This window comes from Piliocolobus tephrosceles, chromosome 6 (assembly GCF_002776525.5).
Source record: "Piliocolobus tephrosceles isolate RC106 chromosome 6, ASM277652v3, whole genome shotgun sequence".
Classification (NCBI taxonomy): domain Eukaryota; kingdom Metazoa; phylum Chordata; class Mammalia; order Primates; family Cercopithecidae; genus Piliocolobus; species Piliocolobus tephrosceles.
Window position 1 is genome coordinate 110119735 of NC_045439.1, and position 7934 is coordinate 110127668.

The 7934-nt window shown below is 38.3% G+C and overlaps 1 non-coding gene across 1 annotated transcript; it reads left to right on the top strand.

Moving 5' to 3' along the window:
- Positions 1-217: 217 nt before the first annotated feature.
- On the top strand, positions 218-320 carry LOC111553715. The gene has a single exon (XR_002735039.1). It is a non-coding gene; the product is annotated as a U6 spliceosomal RNA (small nuclear RNA).
- Positions 321-7934: the final 7614 nt, after the last annotated feature.

Here is a 7934-nt window from a genome sequence, read left to right on the forward strand (position 1 = left end):
GGAATGAAGCCAGTAGTACACTGAAGACAAACCCAGCAACAGGAAAACATAAACCAGCTCCATTCCTGACAAGTTTGACACAACCTTCTCCAACATACACAATAATGGAAGAAGAAAAAAAAAACAAAACATGCCTGCCCATTTTCAGGCATAAATATGACTTACCTGAATCTTACTGTCCTACACACTCTTTGGCAATTAATAGAACATTAGGAAAGTGCTCACTTTGGCAATACATACTCTTAAAATTGGAATGATACAGAGAAGATTAGCATGGCTCATATGCAAGGATGACAGACAAATTCATGAAGCATTTTATTAAAAAAGAGAGAAAGAGACATATAAAAAGCAAGAAAAAATGAACTCACTGTCAAACAATGCAGCAAAAGAACAAGATTCAAGAGATAATGTAGACATTAAAATTATCTGACAAGTAACTTAAAATAACTACAATTAATATGGTTCTAGTGGGAAAAAATTAACAACATGCACAAAAAGACAGCATTTCAGCAGAGAAATGGAAATTATAAGAAATTAATGGAAATACTAGAAATGAAACATGGCAACAGAAATAAAGATTACTTTCAATGCACTCAAAACATTAAGGAAAGTCAGTGAAATTGAATGTAGCTCAATAGAAAGTATCCAAATTGAAGGACGAAAAGAAAAATGTGGGAAATTAAAAATGGCTCATAGCACCCAAGAGCTGTGGTATCATATCAAATAGTCTACCCTACGTAGAATGGTAATCCCAGTGGGTGGGGCTGGGGGTGGAAATGACAGATAAAAGAGAGAAACCAAATAAATATTTGGAGAGTTAACATTGGTTGAAGATGGTTAACATTTTTCCAAAATAATGTAAGACATGAAGCCACAGATCTGAGAAGGTCAGAGAACCATAACCAGGATAAATAAGAGCGACAAAAATAAAACCACCTGGATACATCATATTCAAAGTGCTAAAAGTGAAAGATAAAACGATAATCTTAGAGACAACCAGATGTAAAAAGAAATGTTACATACAGAGCAACAAATATAAGAATTAGAGTAGACTATTCTCAGGAATTATGCAAGCTAGAAAATAATGGAAAGAAATATTTAAAGTGCTGAAAAAATTGTCAAACCAGAATTTTATATGTTATGGAACTATCTTTCATACATAAAAAGGAAATAAAGACTTTCAGACAAATATAAATAGAGGTGTTAGAGAAATTTCTTCAGAAAGAATCAGAGCTAGACAGAAATTTAAATTACACAAAGAAATGATGAAAATAAAAGACTTTTTTTCCTTGTTTTAATTGCTCTAAAACATAGCCAACTCTTTAAAGCAAAAAATAGAAAGACTACTTTGGGTTTACAACATGTGTAAAGGTGAAATATAACAAAATGATAGAACTGGCCGGGCGCGGTGGCTCAAGCCTGTAATCCCAGCACTTTGGGAGGCCGAGACCAGCAGATCACAAGGTCAGGAGATCGAGACCATCTTGGCTAACACGGTGAAACCCCCATCTCCACTAAAAAATACAAAAAACTAGCCGGGCGAGGTGGCGAGCGCCTGTAGTCCCAGCTACTTGGGAGGCTGAGGCAGGAGAATGGCGTAAACTCAGGAGGCGGAGCTTGCAGTGAGCTGAGATCCGCCACTGCACTCCAGCCTGGGTGACAGAGCAAGACTCCACCTCAAAAAAAAAAAAAAGAAAAGAAAAGAAAATGATAGAACAACAGATAGGAGGAGGGAGGAACTGGAGTGTACTGGAGTGTAAAGTTCTAGCATTCCATGTGAGTGATGTTATTTGAAGGCAAACTGTGATTAATTAAGACATGCATTATAAATTCTATGTCAACCACTAAAAAGTCAAAAAGAAGTAATAAGTAAACCAATGGTAGAGATAATATTGAGTTTAGAAAAAAAAAAAAAAACAATTCAGCCGGGCGTGGTACTGTAATCCCAACACTTTTGGAGGCCGAGGCAGGCAGAACACAAGGTCAGGAGTTCGAGACCAGCCTGGCCAATATGGTGAAACCCTGTGTCTACTTAAAAATACAAAAATTAGGCGGGCGTGGTGGTGCGTGCCTGTAGTCCCAGCTACTCAGGAGGCTGAGGCAGGAGAATTGCTTGAACTTGAGAGGCGGAGGTTGCAATGAGTTGAGATTGCACCACTGCACTCCAGCCTCCAGCCTGGGTGACAGAGTGAGACTCTGTCTCAACAATAACAACAACAACAACAACAAAAACAAAACAACAACAAAAAAAACCCCACCAATTCAAGAGCAGGCAGAAAAAGACAGAAAGAGAATAAAGGACAAATTAAATAAATAGCAGACAACAAGCAAGATGATAGATTTAAATCTGACAATATCAATAATTTTATTTAATGTAAATAATATAAACACAACTAAATAAAAGAGTATGTTATACATTTTTTTAAGTCAAATCTATTGAGAAGACAAAATTGTGCAGCCACTGTGAGAAACAGTTTGGAAGTTCCTCAAAAAGTTAAAAATAGAGTTACCACATGACTCAGCTGTTCTACTCCTATGTATATGCCCAAGAGAAGGGAAAACATATGTTTACACAAAAAGCTGTACATGAATGTTCATAGCAGCATTATTCAAAATAGCCAGAAAGTGAAAACAACCCAAGTGCCTATCTACTGATGAACTGGATAATTTATGTAATACAGTCATATAATGAAATCTTGTTCAACCATAAGAAGTGAAAGAAAGATACATGCTACAACATAGATGAACCCTCAAAACATGCTGAAAGAAGACAGACACAATAGGCCACATATTGCATATTGCATTTATATGAAATATCCATAATATGAAAATCCATAGAGAAATAAAGTAAATTAGTGATTTCCAGGGGTTGGAGCAAGGGGAGAATTGGAATTGACTGCTAACAGGTATGAGTTTCTTCTTGGGGGGATGGAAATGTTCTGGGATTAAACAGAGATGACAGCTGTACAACACTGTGAATAGTCTAAAAACCACTAAATTGTACATTTTTTCTTTTTTTTTGAGACGGAATCTCGCTCTGTCGCTCAGGCTGGACTGCAGTGGCACCATCTTGGCTCAATGCAAGATCTGCCTCCTGGGTTCCAGCCATTCTCCTGCCTCAGCCTCCCGAGTAGCTGGGACTACAGGCGCCCACCACTACGCCCAGCTAATTTTGTTTTTGTAGTTGTTAGTAGAGACAGGCTTTCACCATGTTAGCCAGGATGGTCTCAATCTCCTGACCTCGTGATCTGCCCACCTCAGCCTCCCAAAGGGCTTCGATTACAGGTGTGAGCCACTGTGCCTGGCCTAAATTGTATATTTTTAAAATGTTTTAAATCGTGAATTTTATGTGAATTTTTTCTCAATTTTAATAATGAAAAAGAGACCTGACTACATCCTGTCTACAAGAAACCTACTTTAAATGACAAAACAAAAATAGTCCAAAATAAAAGGGTAGAAAGTCATATGCCATGCAAACACTAATCATAAGAAAACTGGTGTTGCAATATTAATATCAGAAAACACGACTTCAGTGTAGGAACATTTCCGGAGACAAACAGGATTTAGCCAGGTGCGGTGACTCATGCCTGTTATCCCAGCACTTTGGGAAGCCAAGGTGAGTTGATCACCTGAGGTCAAGAGTTCGAGACCAGCCTGACCAACATGATGAAACCCCATCTCGAGTTGAAAACCATGGCACGAGAACTGTGTGACGCATGCACAAGCTTCAGTGGCTGATTCGATCAAGTGGAAGAAAGGGTATGAAGATCAAATGAATGAAATGAAGCGAAAAGAGAACTTTAGAGAAAAAAGAGTAAAAAGAAATGAACAAAGCCTCTAAGAAATATGGGACTATGTGAAAAGACCAAATTTACGTTTGATTGGCTTACCTGAAAGTGATGGGGAGAATGGAACCAAGCTGGAAAACACTCTTCAGGATATTATCCAGGAGAACTTCCACAATCTAGTAAGGCAGGTCAACATTCAAATGCAGAAAATACAGAGAACACCACAAAGATACTTCTCGAGAAGAGCAACTCCAAGACATATAACTGTCGGATTCACCAAGGTTAAAATGAAGGAAAAAATGTGAAGGGCAGCCAGAGAGAAAGATCGGGTTACCCACAAAGGGAAGCCCATCAGACTAATGGCAGATCTCTCGGCAGGAACTCTACAAGCCAAAAGAGAGTGGGGGCCAATATCTACATTCTTACAGAAAAGAATTTTCAACCCAGAATTTCATATCCAGCCAAACTAAGTTTCATAAGTGAAGAAGAAATAAAATCCTTTACGACAAGCAAATGCTGAGATATTTTGTCACCACCAGGCCTGCCTTACAAGAGCTCCTGAAGGAAGCACTAAACATGGAAAGGAACAACTGTCACCAGCCACTGCAAAAATGTACCAAATTGTGAAGACCATCAATGCTAGGAAAAAATTGCATCAATTAACGAGCAAAATAACCAGCTAACATCATAACGACAGGATCAAATTCACACATAAGAATATTAACCTTAAATGTAAATGGGCTAAATGCCCCCAATTAAAAGACACAGACTGGCAAATTGGATAGAGTCAAGACCCATCAGTGTGCTGTATTCAGGAGACCCATCTCATGTGCAGAGACACAGATACTGTCAAAATAAAGGGATGGAGGAAGATCTACCAAGTAAATGGAAAACAAAAACAAGCAGGGGTTGCAATCTTAGTCTCTGATAAAACAGACTTTAAACCAACAAAGATCAAAAGAGACAAGGAAGGCCATTACATAATGGTAAAGGGATCAATTCAACAACAAGAGCTAACTATCCCAAATATATATGCGCCCAATACAGGAGCACCCAGATTCGTAAAGCAAGTCCTGAGAGACCTATAAAGAGACTTAGACTCCCACACAATAATAATGGAAGACTTTAACACCCCACTGTCAATATTAGATCAACGAGACAGAAGGTTAGCAAGGATATCCAGGACTTGAACTCAGCTCTGCACCGTGCAGGCCTAATAGACATCTACAGAACTCTCTACCTTAAGTCAACAGAATATACATTCTTCTCAGCACCACATCACACCTATTCCAAAATTGACCATATAGTTGGAAGTAAAGCATTCCTCAGCAAATGTAAAAGAACAGAAATTATAACAAACTGTTTCTCAGACCACAGTGCAATCAAATTAGAACTCAAGATTAAGAAACTCACACAGAACTGCACAACTCCATGGAAACTGAAAAACCTGCTCCTGAATGACTACTGGGTAAACAACAAAATGAAGGCAGAAATAAAGACGTTCTTCGAAACCAGTGAGAACAAAGGCGTAACGTACCAGCATCTCTGGGATACATTTAAAGCAGTGTGTAGAGGGAAACTTATAGCACTAAATGCCTACAAGACAAAGCAAGAAAGATCTAAAATTAACACCCTAACATCACAATTAAAAGAACTAGAGAAGCAAGAGCAAACCAATTTAAAAGTTAGGAGAAGGCAAGAAATAACTAACATCAGAGCAGAACTGCAGGAGATAGAGACACCAAAAAATCCTTCAAAAAATCAATGAATCCAGGAGCTGGTGTTTTGAAAAGATCAACAAAATCGATAGACCGCTAGCAAGACTAATGAAGAAGACAAGAGAACAATCAAATAGATGCAATAAAAAATGATAAAGGGGATATCACCATGGATCCCACAGAAATACAAACTACCACCAGATAATACTACAAACACCTCCACACAAATAAACTAGAAAATCTAGAAGAAATGGATAAATTCCTGGACACATACACCCTCCCAAGAGTAAACTGGGAAGAAATTGAATCTCTGAAGAGACCAATAACAGGCTCTGAAATTGAGGCAATCATTAACAGCCTACCAACCAAAAAAAGTCCAGGACCAGACGGATTCACAGCCAAATTCTACCAGAGGTACAAGGAGGAGCTGGTACCATTCCTTCTGAAACTATTCCAATCATTTGAAAAAGAAGGAATCCTCCCTAACTCATTTTATGAGGCCAGCATCATCCTGATACCAAAGCCTGGCAGAGACACAACAAACAAGGGGAATTTTAGACCAATATCCCTGATGAACATCGATGCAAAAATCCTCAATAAAATACTGGCAAACCGAATCTAGCAGCACATCAAAAAGCTTATCCACCATGATCAAGTGGGCTTCATCCCTGGGATGCAAGGCTGGTTCAACATATGCAAGTCAATAAACATAATCCAGCATATAAACAGAACCAAAGACGAAAGCCACATGATTATCTCAATAGATGAAGAAAAGGCCTTTGACAAAATTCAACAGCGCTTCATGCTAAAAATTCTCAATAAATTAGGTATTGATGGGAAGTATCTCAAAATAATAAGAGCTATTTATGACAAACCCACAGTCAGTATCATACTGAATGGGCAAAAACTGGAAGCATTCCCTTTGAAAACTGGCACAAGATGGGGTGCCCTCTCTTACCACTATTACTCAACATAGTTTTGGAAGTTTTGGCCAGGGCAATCAGGCAAGAGAAAGAAATAAAGAGTATTCAATTAGGAAAAGAGGAAGTCAAACTGTCCCTGTTTGCAGATGACATGATTGTATATGTAGAAAACCCCATCGTCTCAGCCCAAAATCTCCTTAAGCTGATAAGCAACTTCAGCAAAGTCTCAGGATACAAAATCAATGGGCAAAAATCAAAGCATTCCAATACATCAATAACAGACAAACAGAGAGCCAAATCATGAATGAACTCCCATTCACAATTGCTACAAAGAGAATAAAATACCCAGGAATCCAACTTACAAGGGATATGAAGGACCTCTTCAAGGAGAATTACAAACCACTGCTCAACAAAATAAAAGAGAACACAAACAAATGGAAGAACATACCATGCTCATGTACAGGAAGAATCAATATCATGAAAATGGCCATACTGCCCAAGGTAATTTATAAATTCAATGCCATCCCCATCAAGCTACCAGTGACTTTCTTCAGAGAATTGGAAAAAAGTTATTTAAAGTTCATATGGAACCAAAAAAGAGCCCACATTGCCAAGCAAGAAGAACAAAGCTGGAGGCATCATGCTACCCGACTTCAAACTATACTACAAGGCTACAGTAACCAAAACAGCATGGTACTGGTACCAAAACAGAGATATAGACCAATGGAATAGAACAGAGTCCTCAGAAATAACACCACACATCTACAAACATCTGATCTTTGACAAACCTGACAAAAACAAGAAATGGGGAAAGGATTCCCTATTTAATAAATGGTGCTGGGAAAATTGGCTAGCCATAAGTAGAAAGCTGAAACTGGATCCTTACCCCTTATACAAAAATTAATTCAAGATGAATTAAAGACTTAAATGTTAGACCTAAAAACCATAAAAACCCTAGAAGAAAACTTAGGCAATACCATTTAGGACATAGGCATGAGCAAGGACTTCATGACTAAAATACCAAAAGCAATGGTAACAAAAGCTAAAATAGACAAATGGGATCTAATTAAACTAAAGAGCTTCTGCACAGCAAAAGAAACGACCATCAGAGTGAACAGGCAACCTACAGAACGGGAGAAAATTTTTGCAATCTACTCATCTGACAAAGGGCTAATATCCAGAATCTACAAAGAACTTAAACAAATTTACAAGAAGAAAATGAAACACCCCCATCAAAAAGTGGGCAAAGGATATGAATAGACGCTTTTCAAAAGAAGACATTTATGCAGCCAACAGACACATGAAAAAATGCTCATCATCACTGGTCATCAGAGAAATGCAAATCAAAACCACAATGAGATACCATCTCACACCACTTAGAATGGCGATCATTAAAAAGTCAGGAAACAACAGGTGCTGGAGAGGATGTGGAGAAATAGGAATGCTTTTACACTGTTGGTGGCACTGTAAACTAGTTCAACCATTGTGCAAGACAGTGTGGCGAT